The sequence below is a fragment of the Uranotaenia lowii genome, chromosome 3 (assembly GCF_029784155.1).
Source record: "Uranotaenia lowii strain MFRU-FL chromosome 3, ASM2978415v1, whole genome shotgun sequence".
Classification (NCBI taxonomy): Eukaryota; Metazoa; Arthropoda; class Insecta; order Diptera; family Culicidae; genus Uranotaenia; species Uranotaenia lowii.
In genome coordinates, this window is record NC_073693.1 from 175,025,252 (window position 1) to 175,038,743 (window position 13,492).

The 13,492-nt window shown below is 40.2% G+C and overlaps 2 long non-coding RNA genes across 2 annotated transcripts; one reads left to right on the forward strand and one right to left on the reverse strand.

The window, feature by feature from the left end:
• Positions 1–351: 351 nt before the first annotated feature.
• LOC129757731 (uncharacterized) lies at positions 352–1,714 on the reverse strand. The gene is made up of 4 exons (XR_008739778.1): positions 1,475–1,714; positions 1,350–1,415; positions 1,181–1,250; positions 352–1,063 (listed from the first exon to the last, which is right to left on the reverse strand). It is a non-coding gene; the product is annotated as an uncharacterized LOC129757731 (long non-coding RNA).
• A 3,126-nt stretch (positions 1,715–4,840) lies between these two features.
• Positions 4,841–5,495, forward strand: LOC129758742 (uncharacterized). The gene is made up of 3 exons (XR_008740058.1): positions 4,841–5,100; positions 5,160–5,318; positions 5,443–5,495. It is a non-coding gene; the product is annotated as an uncharacterized LOC129758742 (long non-coding RNA).
• Positions 5,496–13,492: the final 7,997 nt, after the last annotated feature.

The window sequence follows — 13,492 nt, forward strand, 5'->3', positions numbered from 1 at the left end:
TTCAGGTTCTGAATCCATTTCATTGATGTTCCAGTCCTAAAAAAACAAAAATTATGTGAATAAAAATAACACCAAACAAAAATCCATGAATGCTGCAACAAAAGCAATCAATTTTGTACAACATAAAACGTAAATTTTCATTTTTTTTTTTTTACAATTTAAACTTAAACCACTTCTTTAAATAAATACTTGGTTCGGAATACCAATTCGTTTGGAGAACGACCAAGATCTAATCAGGAACTGATTTCGTCTCCCTCCGGGGGATGGAGAAATGTAAACATTGTGAATTTGTTTTCTTTTATGTGGGCGCCAGAATGTAACTCGACTGACAGCTACACTCAGTGGGATGTGGGAGGAGAAATTATGGGACTCAGGGTCGTTATGTTAAGTTCACCACTGTTCACTTTCCTCTGCGGTATCTCACAACAGGAACTTCCAGATTCAGCGAACGTGCATATCCAGGGTGCCGAAACGGGTGGGTACCTCTCATGCTACCAACCAGAGTTAGACGACATCAATTAAAGAGGAACTATAAAACCTGTCAAACTGTTAGGACCACCCCAGGGCGAGGACTGAAGACAATTTCTGATCTTAGATTCGTGGGAAAACCCGAAAGAATAAATCACTTACGGAGGTCTACGGTTCACAAATATGGATGTTTTTATTCCTAATGGATAGCCCTAACTTTATGACGTGCTACAACATGGGGTACTTGCGGTATTATTGTGTTGCTACGATGCTTCGGTCGATCTAGCTTTCCGCCACGACCAATGGCGGATTCCGATGGTTGTGAATAGCCGCATCCGTTGACACGACTGTGAATCGCTGTTTTCGGAACGATTCCACTCGTGCTCGGTACTACTTTGCATGCGTTAGGGACAGCGAGATGTTTGTGTCGATGCTGACCCATGGATGTAAGGTTAGGTGCCGACTCGAGGTGTTGTATCGATGGAGTCGAGGCACGCAGGGACCTTTCTGTCCGGATCTGGTGATTGCCTGGGGATGAAGGAATTGTGGCTCGACAGAACCAGCACAAACCAGAAAGAAAAAGGCCCTCTTGGACCTTTCCGAGGGTGTTAGCATATTGTAGACGTCATTTGTTTTTAACTTGTTTGTACCCACATGTGGTTTTATGTTTTTAACTAAACCTTGTATATATATATATAAAACATTATTTTACCTTTTTCTTTGTTTTTCGATTGCTCGTTTGTTTCCGTGTGTTTTAACAATGTTTATGTTTGTTACGCTTGCTTTTAATACGATAGAATAAACATAGATATTATTTTAATATGTTGTCTTTACAAAGCACATGTTTGTTCTTTTACTATTTGTTTTAACTATTACCGTACTTTTTAGGCTTTTACACAATTTTAACTTTATGTTCACCGTGTGTACTTGTCGCACTTTTTGTTTCTCTGTGAAAGTAGACTTTAGGTAAATAATTTAAACTTTATGTAATTTTACAAATTTTTACTCGACAAACTAACACGTCGCGCACTTCTTTTCCCTCAGGCGGTCACGAACAGAAAGGACAGGACAGGAAACGGATCGCTAACAAAGCGCTAAGTACACTATCTTGTCCAACCAACACACTAACAAACAACTATTATCTACAAAACATTTTAAGAGTGTGTTGCTTTTCTGGGTGGCCACACTTCCCCGCTTTGCTCTTTAAAATACACGGCGCCTCTGGAGAATCTCTGAGAGTGCCGTGAATGAGTGGTGAACTCCTGGACAGGGATGTCAGTTGTGCTGATAGAGGGCGACTGTTGTAGGGTTTTCTGAATTGTACAGGGATGTTTGAATTTTGTGACGGAGTCACATAGACATTAAGTAACAGATGGTTACAAAACCGAAATACAAAATCAAAAACCAATTCAGAATCCTAATTCTAGGAAAATATTCATAATAGGGCAACCCAGGGTCGTAGGAAGAATCAACTCTGTTAACCTATCTGTTGCAAGTTACCCCATTTTCTAAGTAGGGTGAAAATTTGTTTTTAGAAAATTAAAAATTACTGATGAAACCAATAATTTTTCTGAGTACGCCAATTTGATGTTCCGATTAACCTTTAAACTTTTGGTGCATAAGCGGTTTAATTATCGGCGGATAAATATTTTTTAAGAAGCCATGAAAGTTGAAAAGTGTAGCATGTTACCCCAGTTGACGGTAATCATCATTTGCTTTGTGAGACCCTTGTGTAAGTGAACCACGCTTTTATTTATTTATTTATTATCGTCTTTGGTTGAATTACCGTCCAGACTAATAGCTTAAATCTAAGAAATTCTGCTAAGTGCTAATTTAAACCTACGTTTACACATATTAAAATCAAACAAGTGACACACTGAGTTAAAACGTTCACAACACTTGTCAATAGGATGATTTCTGCCATATGCGGTACGATGATAGGGTATCCAAAGAAACTGGCGTTGTCGAAGTGACCTTGTAGGAACGTAGATATTGACACGTTGAAGTATGTACGGGGAGTCGAGGCGGTGAGTCAAGGTATTAAAAATGAAAACTTGCTGCAATTCGATACGACGCTTTTCAAGTGTGGTTAGGGATATCAGGGCACATCTCTGCTCATACGGTGGAAGTCGGAGCGGTTCGTTCCACGGGAGACGCCGTAGAGCGTATCTGACGAAGCTACGTTGAACCCGTTCTAGACGGTTGCATTGTGTAATCTGAGTAGGAGCCCACACCTGGACGGCATACTCCAGTATGCTACGAACTGACGAACAATAAATGGCTTTCAGTGCGTATACGTCGTCGAAACCTTCGGTGTTCCGGCGCAAAAACCCAAGTGCAGCAAATCCTTTTGCAGAGGTGAGCGCAATGTGTTCGGAGAAAGTAAGTCTGTAATCAATTTTCACTCCCAGGTCAAGAATAGACTTCACATTCTCCAAGCAGAAACCTGATAGTTGGTAGTCAAATCTGATCATGTTTCGGGAACGGGTAAAGTTGATGATCTTACACTTTTTAGCATTGGCCTCCATTCCGTTCATTCGGCACCAGTTTTCTAACGAGACAATGTCAGCTTGAAGGGCGAGACAGTCTACAGTGCTTACAATCTTTCGAAAAAGCTTCAGATCGTCGGCATACATTAGCGTATCGGATTGAAGAGTTGCACAGAGATCGTTAACGAAGATTATGAAGAGAAGAGGCCCGAGATGGCTTCCTTGAGGTACACCTGATGGGATGGCAAATGTTCTCGAACGTGAGCTGTTGACTTTCGTGAAAGCATGACGGTCGTTGAGGTACGACGCAATCCAGTCAAGTGCCCAATCAGGGAAACCTATACGATCCAGCTTTTCAATTAGTATTTTATGCGGAACGCGGTCGAATGCTTTCGCAAAATCAATGTAGATAGAATCGACTTGACAACCTTTCTCCATACAGTCACTCAATGAGCTTACGTAGCACATCAGGTTGGTAACGGTCGACCTTTGTTTTACAAAACCATGTTGAGCCTCGCAGATCAAAGATTTAACAGCAGCATGTATCCGTTCGTGCATCAAGACTTCAAAAATCTTCGAGATGGAGTTCAAAATTGAAATAGGACGATAGTTTTCCACGCTGTGAACATTTCCCGATTTATGTATTGGAGAGATAGCGGCAATTTTCCATGCTCTAGGGAACGATCTTTCTGTGATTGAACGATTTAGAACTCTGCAAATCGGGGCAGCTAAAGGTGCTGCACATAGTTTTAAAAATGCGGGAGGTATGTTATCTGGACCAGCACCCTTCGTTGGGTCAACTGCGGACAACTTCTCGTAGATTTCCTGAATAGTGAAGTACGGTACAGGCAAGTTGATATCGTTGGATTGTAAAGAGGCGAGGTAGTTGTTGTCTCCGTCAGTACCAGCTGAACAATTAACACTCTGGAAAAAGTCTGCAAACATATTTGCCGATTCCGTCGGGTTGGAAGCAATGGCACCATTAAATGTCAAATCAACGGGAATTGATGCGTTTCGTTTTCTATTTTTAAAATATTTCCAGAAAGATAAGGGATCGCGTTTAAAATTTTGTTGAAGTTGAGAAACATGTCGACGATAGAGCAGATCATTCAAATCTTTAAATTCGTTCTCTAAGGATCTCAAACGGCATCTTCGATCTTCAGAACGATTTCTGTTGAAACATTTACGAGCCTTTCGTAGTTGATTGCGAAGTCGAGTAAGATCGGAGTTCCACCACGCGTGCCTCATAGATTTGAGGCTTTTTGGGCGCTTCAACGGTACGTTTTGTCTTAAAACTGCATAAATTTTTCCATACAAAGCATCAAGAGCGGAGTCAACATTGTCGGCAGCTTCTAGAGATTCCCAATCGGTTGAATCCAACACAGCAGTAACCAGATCGTAATTACATTCACTAAAATCAAAATCCAGCTCTCCAACAGATTCTACTTGAGGACATACGCCATGGGTGATTTCAAGGCATAAGACGTAAGACTTATGATGGCGGTCCGTAGGAAGGATCGAAATGGGTGACTCAAATAAGCTCAGATTCTCAGGGTCCGTCTATGTTTTTGAGATAAGAACTTAAGTGGGCCATAGACTACACAAATTGGCCTGTACAAATTCGATGATTCCGCGTCGATTGTTTGATCTATGCTCGCCCACACACTATACAAACATACACGCAGCGAAAAGTAGTACCATTGAACTAAAAAATATACATCTTTGATTCAAAAACCTTGTGTACATTAAAACAAAATCCAATTTCCTTGATTCAAGTAAATTTTATATTGAACCGAACTTTTTTCCCATAAAACCAATGTTCCGATTTTTTAAATCAAAATATTTAATTTGAATTCAAAGAATTTTTTTTTTAAACTCAGAATCAAAGTAAAAGTTCATTGTTTTAGATGAATTTTCTTTTGAACCAAAGTAATTTTTCGTCAAACAGTCGACACATCTTCATTATTAGCTTCTGTTAGGTGAACGGGTCGGCGAGAAGCTTTCCCGACAACCAGCCAGACCTATTCATTTTCTCCGGAATCTTCCTGCCGCGCAACCACCAGACAGCACCGAAATCACAAGACGTACCCGGCGTAGGAAAGTTTCGACAGCTTTGATAGGACAATCGACAGTGGACTCTTAGGTAGGCCTTAAAAATTAATTTAATTTCAAATAAACCGTCTAAGTAACAAAATTTTTCAGGGCAATCATTCATCAAACTAATTGGAAGAGGTAACTGTATACCGACTGTTCCGGTCCTCCAACTATGCGGTTGCAATCGCTTCGGGCCGATCCAAGAAGACTCAACATCTAGCGCCGAAACCCTTCATCAGTTGTTCGGGTGCAAACAAACATCGTCCAGTAAGTACTTTTCATGCAATGTATGCAAATAATTTTAATTTTTTTAATTGCATTATTTAGCTTAATGTCGTTTTTTTAAAGCTTCATAACAAACCGTATTATGTGTTCTCTTCTTTGTTTTCAGATGAACCGGTTCAAGAACTATTATCCTGTGGAAAATCGATAATCTAAATGAAGTACTTTAAGAGAAATAAAATGTTTTTATTATAATTGATTTCTTTTTATTTCTAATAGGATAAAAAATATAATGCAGTACTAGAATTCTTAGAAACCAAACATAGATTTGAAAAACAAATACTTTTAAATTGAAACCCAAATACCGTTAGAATAAAGATAAATTTCATAAAACTAAACGAAAAGGTTTTTGAATTAAAAGCATTTAATTATTTGGAACAAAGAAAAAGTTTCGATTCAAAGGAAAGCATTTCTTCGAAACAAAAGAAAATGCATTTGAATCAAAGGAATTTTTATTTGTCCCAAAATCAAAGGAAAAAATCCTTTGTTTTTGCGGCACTTTCCTTTGAAACTAAATTCTATTTTTCTGCGTGTATTTCACGCGAACACAAATGATTGCTGGCGAAAACAGCAACAGCAACAAAAAAAACCATCTCCACCCCGGCTGGGAGAATGTTTTGTACAAAATATTTCGATCTCGACCGATTTTACTCCAACCGTTTGGGCGCTCATTCAAGCAGTGCCATACACTATGCAAATCGTGCTCACAGCGACAAAATTTCATCGAATTTCATCGCATTTGTACAAATGTTGTGTAGTCTGTGGCCCGCTTTATACTTTTCAAACACAATTGTATCTGTTACCATACATAATGAGTTAGTTTTTGCAACATTAGAGAGTTCAAATATTTATTTTCATATTTATGGCGATGCTCGCAATAAGAATATATGTACAAATTCACATCTTATATCTTCTAAAACGGATTTTTATCTGTATGTCTGTCGGTTCCCTATATACTAGCAAACGACTGAACCGATTAGCTTGAAATTTGGCAGGTGGGTGCATTTGAGACTGGGTTTGGGACCCCTCTGTCATACAGGAATGAAGGGAAGGGGTATCCCTAATGAAAGACAAATGTTTGCATAACTCGAGAATTGATCAAGCAAATGGTACCGAAATTGGGTACGATAAATGCTTCTATGACTATTAAGTATCCCTTCTTCCTTATATTGGGGAGATAAGAGGGGGGTTTTCTTAATATTTTTTTACATAACTCAAGAACAAATCAAGCAAATGGAACCGAATTGCCATGCACTGAGCAAAATCGGGCTATAAACAGTATTAGGAATTCTAGTATTTTTGCACTACTAGAAAATCCAATACTTTTTATTAGTGAGCGCAAAATTTTGCGCGTATAGTTTAGCGTCCCGATAAATTTTATAGGAGTTTCCAATGAAAGTTATTCAATCGTAATTTGATAAAAACGATTATTCTAGACAATGAAATGAAAGTAATCCGTTCTTCTTTCGAATTTAAATAGATTTGTTATGAAAAATGAAACATCTGGGGCTTAATTGTAGCATTATAATATTTTATTGATCACTTCCAACATCAATTCCACTCTGATTCATTGTGACCCACCTGAGCCGCTTCCGTCGGCCGCCTGGTGCGCTTCCGTTTTGGGAGAAGAAATGCTAATTCCGCGGCCGCGGCTGGTTCCCTTCTTGTGGTGAAGATGAAAAGGAAGAGGCTGCTGCGTTGATGGTCTCTTCCACCGGAAAGCAGGTAGTGCTGCGATGGAACGCTTCCGGCGGATGTTCGATGTTGGATATGCTGATGTTGCCTCTGGTGGTGATGTTGGCGTAGGCGGTACGATCGGTGGTGTCTGGTTGTAATCGTCGCTGAGGAACTGGCAGACTGATGGTGTTTTCTTCAACCAGAGTGATGTTTACTGCTGCTGCTGTTGATAAAGTGGTCCTGGTTGTTTGTCCGGCTGGATAGTGGAGTTTTCCCTTGCATCTGCCGTACTTTGTCGAGCTGTGCGGAGGGTAGAAAAAAATGAAAATTTTCGTTTAACAAAAAGTTTTCTCTACTTACCTTCATCGCTTGTGTTGTTTACGGCCTCAGGGCTTTTATTTTTCATTTGTGTATGGCCATTTATTGGTTTCCTGACTAAAGAAAAAGGTTTTCTTCCGGAATCGTACAAGTCCATATGTCTCGTGTTTTTTTTTCGACGCAGCAGACTACATTACACTCAAGATGCGCGATATTGCGGCTGGACCTCGACTATCTGGACAAATGTTCAGGATTTAAATCCATCACAAGCGCTTCAGTTTAGATGACGCTCTAGATGTTGCTGATGATAGACACTAATTTGTGCTTTCTAAGCAAAGGAACTTACAAAACGATCGAGTCGGTGCGAATTGTTTGTAAATTTATTAGATTGCAAAATATAAAAACTATTTTTAAATAAACATGTGAAAATTAATGGATTTTCTAATATATTTGATTAGGATTATTAGGATCATGATATTCATTAGATTTTCCTATACTTTTTAGTATGTTTTTCTTCAACAAAATACACTTGTAGATTTTATTGGATTTTCCAATAACTTGTACAGGATAAATCATTACTTTGTATTTGAGCGATTAACTTTAAAAATTACTGAAATGACCTAGTAAATTTTATTTCCAGATTTGGTTCAGTGTGGGAGAGAATTTCGTATCCATTCTCCTTCGGGTGGTCAAGCAACTGAAACCAAATTTGGCATGGGGTGGTATTTGAATATGAGATATATTTCTATGACTATTTGAGACCCCTCCTTTTTCCAGTGGTAGGATAGGAAAAGAGGAGGGGGCTCACATATATTTTTTCTACATAACTCAATAACAATTCGAGCAAATGAAACTAAATTTAGCATAGGAGGGCATTTGGGTACGAGAAGTGGTTATTATATTATTTGTGACTCCATTGAGGATAAAGACTTTTTTCGGATGATGATTGAAAATAAATCAAGACCAAGATAATCGAGTTTTGTAAATTTTCAATGGATGGTGAAAATATCGGATCACCTTCCATAATCCGGCGTTTTATCGGAAATTTCTAAATGACACCCAAAAACTTTCGTGTGGTCGCGGCGGACTATCGTTCTTTAAACGCACACGTTTCAAATCGGAGTAGCTTTACTGTTTTCGCCATAATAGAAAGCGTTCGACTGATAGATATGTCAAATTTCTTCTGAGCACTCATGGATAATCATGATTGATGCTGCATGATAAATTTTGTCAGTGCGTAAAAAGGTAATCCCATGAAAAATCGGCAAACTTTGTCCATTTTTAATGTCTTCCTTATACAAAGGGATGAGTTTGCACTTTTTTGCATTCTTTTAAGTATACTTATCTTAAAAATGAAACCACATGGGGAAGTATTTGGGTAAGAGAAATGGTTCTATGACTTTTTGAGACACCAGCCTTCTTTCAGTGATTATATTTAAAAGAAGAGGAGGACCAATACATTTTTACCATGAATTGAGAACTAATCAAGCAAATTTAATCTTTGGTACGAGGATGTATTTGGGTAGGAAACCTGTTTGTATGCATGATTGTTACACACTCTCCCGTCTTTCATGTAAGATGATTAGAGAGCAAAGATCTGCTTCCGTTTCTCCGTTGAGCCTTGTAGCATTTGAGTTTGTTTAACGTATTTGTTGCTAAATTATTATCTGCGTGTACCGTTCATTATCGCCCAGCTCTGTTTACAACTGCGAAATTGAAAGTAAACAAACCAAAGAAGAGGGCAAAGCGAGAAAGGAAAACTCGTTTGTAAAATTGCTGCATCATTGCTGTCGTGTTTGTTGCCGTTGCTACGAGTGTGCTGCTGTTTCCTGGACTGGATTATTGAACTGGTAGTTTCCCAGAGCGGGGTAAAAAGTCGTCGCATTGATAGCCGTTCTGTAGGAAGGTTAGTAGCATTCAAATACGCTGCACGGAAGAAAGTTGTGGATCAACTAACAGCCGAACATTGTTTCTGTCCCCAAACAGTGCGCCGTAAAAGTTCATCCAAAAAACCCGTCAGGAGAATCAGCACTTAACCCGGAGGAAACACGCAGGAGGCATCTACAGATTAGATCTGCCGAACAGTTTTAGAACGGGTAAATATGAAATGATAAGCAAAAAACAACATTCCTCATACGAGCCCCTATTATAGAGAGCCGACATCCTGTGCAAAACGGTTCTAGTTCACTGTAGGTGATTGGGAGGTTTCAAAGAGCAACCGAAGAAGCAATCTTAACGGCACCCTGACCCCAAATAGGGTGAGTACGGCAACGCGATTGAAAAAGGCAATTGGGCTGATTGAACGTGTTTATTATAGGGTTTTTATTGGGAGCTGAAATTGCTCGTTGCAGTTGGTGCGACCAGAACTGATTCAGGTGTCGACTCCTTCCGGAAGCTTATGCTGGATGTCACGCCTGCTGCCAGTGGTGCTCAACGGTAGCTGGTCATCTGATGACAACATGGGTCGCTGCTAGGAAAAGGTAAAGAAGAAAAGAAACATGTAAGTACTAGCGCTAGTCAGAAGAAAAAAGAAGAAGCTGCAGCAAAGTAAGAAGAAGAAATAAGAAGCAGGCAAGCAAGAAGAAGAAGTAGCAGTAAAGGAAAAAGAAGAACAAGAGCGAAATAGAAGAAGAAGAAGAGTAGAAGCAGAATGGAAGAAGAACAGTAGAAGCGGATGGAAGAAGAAGAAGAGGATGATGAGGAGCGGAAGAAGGAGAAGAAGGAGATCGAAAGAAAGTATGCGGTCTGGAAAAATAAGAAAACAATGATTAGAAATAGAAAATAAGCAACAAATTTGTTTTGGTTTTGTTTTGTGGCGTAGTTTTTTTGTATGTTTTGGTTATTTGTGTTTCCTCCCCCATTGCTAGCCGGGAGTGAAGCTAAAGAACTTCAACAGCCTGCATACGGACTCGATTTACAAGTCCGGCGGGCACTCCGAGCAGTAACCAAAAGTTGGTCCCCCACGCGACCAGTCACAACAGCCACCCAAATACTATAACATCATCGTCAACATCAGGTCCTAGAAGGCACTGTTCGATGCCTTCAAATGGGCTAGTGAAAGTTCGAACGTGTCCCTCCGGGCTCGAGGCTCTGTTGAGGAGCACGCGGTGTTTTACACCTGCGTGTACCATCCAGGGCAACCAAAACGAAGGTTGTCTCCACCACGAGGGCAATCTAACCTCCCCTGACAATCAATACTGTGGTAAACTGTTGACGCATCCCAGCAAGGATTCTCCATCGGACAAGCATCGTAGCACCAGCCGGTGTGGGCCTACTAGCAGCAGCAGCAACACACTACACACCCACGCATTATACGTAAGTTTTTTAAAAACAGGACATGAAAATTTAAGATAGCGTTTGTGTTTCCTTCCGAACTACCGACCGGTGCATCATTGCGAGGAGCCGACTCGAGGTTCTCCGAAACCTCTACTCTGCTAGCCAAGAGGCCGCATGTGAGCCCACCCTCACTGGAATTCACGTGGCTTGACTAGGAATTCGAGGGCAGTTGTAGCTGGTCCTTTTGGCCAGCTAAGTAATAAGATCAAGTTTCAGACAGTAAGAATAAATCATACTTGTTCTGCCATTCAAAACTCCAGCTTCAGCTCTCATTTTAAAGGGGTTGCTACTGAATCATGTTGATATATGTTTGAATATAATGCACTGATCAATTCCAATTTAAAAAAAAATCTTTTATTCTTTGAAGGTGTAGCGAAGCACACCGGGTCAGCTAGTCTAAACAATAAACATGAATTTCTATCTGTCTCTCTGTTCCCTATACCTAGTTTCGAAAACTGCAGAACCGATTTGCGTGATACTTGACAGATGAGGGCTTCTGAGGTCTGATAAAGTTTCTATCATGGTTTAAGACCCCTCCCTAAATCTGGAAGGTGGAAAGGGGTCTGCCAATTAAAAGTAATACGCTTGCATAACTCAAGAACTGAACAAGCGGTTCCATTTGGTTCCAATCAGGCATGAGAGTGTATTTGGGTACGAGAAATGTTTCAATGATTACGTGGTACCCCTCCCTCCTTCCAATGGGAAAATAGGAAAGGAAAGGGAGGCTCCCATAAAAACTTAACTTTAAAGTTCTATCAAGCAAATGATATCAAATTTGACATGTGGTGGAGGGGTAATCCCGTCTTTGAGTAGAAGACTGCAAGAGTATAGGGGATGCCATACAAGTTGTTTGGCAGAACTCAAGTAAATGAAGCCAGATGTGGCACCTAACTTTATAAGTTTACGAAAAAATTCTCTATGAAAATTTTAGACCCTTCCCCACAAATCAATTCTTGAATTCAGACTTGAAACAATCGTTGTATATTATATTTGTATTGCAATTCGAAACTTAATACGCAGCTCTAGTTTAAATGAAGTTCCGTGAGAATGATGTTGATATTTAATTTTAAAAGATGTAAAAATAGAACCAAATATAAGTATTCAAAAAAACATAAATTTTTAAGGTGTAGAATATTATTTTAATAATAGAATATTTTATAATGATAAAATCTACAAAAATTAATGTTTGTCTGTCTGTCTGTTCCCAATAGACTAAAAAACTTCTGAACCGATCAATGTGAAATTGGGTATGTAAGAGTTTTTGAGGTCGGAGATGGTTTCTGAAATACTTTCAAAAGTCTCCGAATTGAAGGAAGGGAGGCTCCCATATAAAATTTATAAAAATTTGACACAGTTTGCACAATTTTCCGAAACTACTTAATCGATCAACGTGAAATTTCGTATGTAGTCGTTTGCAAGACCGGAAATTATTTTTATTAATACTTTCAAATCCTTCCGAATCCAAAAAAGGGAGGCTTCCATATAAATTTAAATATAAATTTGAGCAATCCTAGAAGCAGGAAAAGGCAGTTAAACGAGCTTGTAGACGAGACAAGAGAGCCTGGACAAACTCCTTAGCCGAAGAGGGGGAAATCCGCCGCCAATGGAGATATCCGATTACTTTAATACATTTCTCGTCGCCTCAGTGGTGCAAGGACTAATGCAAGAATGCCGCTGAAAGACCGAGCAGGCCAGTTATTGACCGATCGAACAGATCAGCTCAAACGATGGACTGAGCACTTCGAACAACTCATCCGAGTCACGAATAGGGATGGCCAACAGAACCCGCAGCTTGATGCGCCAACAGTAAGTCGCATAAATGGCGTCAACTCGGAAGCGCCCTCGCTGGCTGAAATAGAAGCGGCAATCAAAAACATGAAATCCAACAAAGCATCTGGGATCGATTGCATCCCTGCTGAAATGCTGACATCTGGGATACTGCAACATTTCCGGCCGACTGGATGCAGGATATCCTCGTAAAAGTCCCGAAGAAAGGAGACCTGACAGAGTGCGGTAACTGGTGAGGCATAACGTTGATCTGTAACCCTCAAAGTACTCTGCAAAGTGATCCTGAACAGGATCCAGGAGAAAATCGACGCTACACTCCGATGGCAACAAGCTGGATTCCGATCCGGACGACCATGTGTGGACCACATCACAACGCTAAGAATCATACTGGAACAAATCAACGAATTCCAGGACTCTCTTCTGCTGTTGTTCGTTGATTTCGAAAAAGCATTCGACCGACTTAACCATGAAAAATCTGGGTGGCTCTTAGGCGAAGAGGAGTACCAAAGAAACTGTCCATCTCATCGAAGCACAATACGAGGCATTTTCGTGCAAGGTCTTGCACGACGATGTCTTGTCCGAACCAATCACGGTACCTGCTAGAGTGAGACAACGATGTATCTTGTCACCGCTACTTTTTCTAATCGTAATGGATGAGATTCTGACTGGATCGATCGACTGTGCACCGAACCGAGGATTGCCGTGGAATCCTTCAACAATGGAGCAACTGAACGACCTTGACTTGGCTGACGATATTGTTTTGCTCGCCCAAACACAATCGGATATGCAGAGCAAACTCGACGAAAGTTCCAAGGCAGCAGGTTTCAAAGTCAATGTCGGAAAGACCAAGTCGATGGAGATCAACACATGAAATCCCTTCAGTTTCATGGTAGCTGGGCAACAAGTTGAGAAAGTGGAGTGCTTCCAGTATCTTGGTAGCCAGATAACGCCTGATGGTGGTACCAGGAAAGACATCGAAACAAGGATCAGAAAGGCCCGATTTGCGTTTGTGAGTCTCCGAAACATCTGGCGTTCACGCC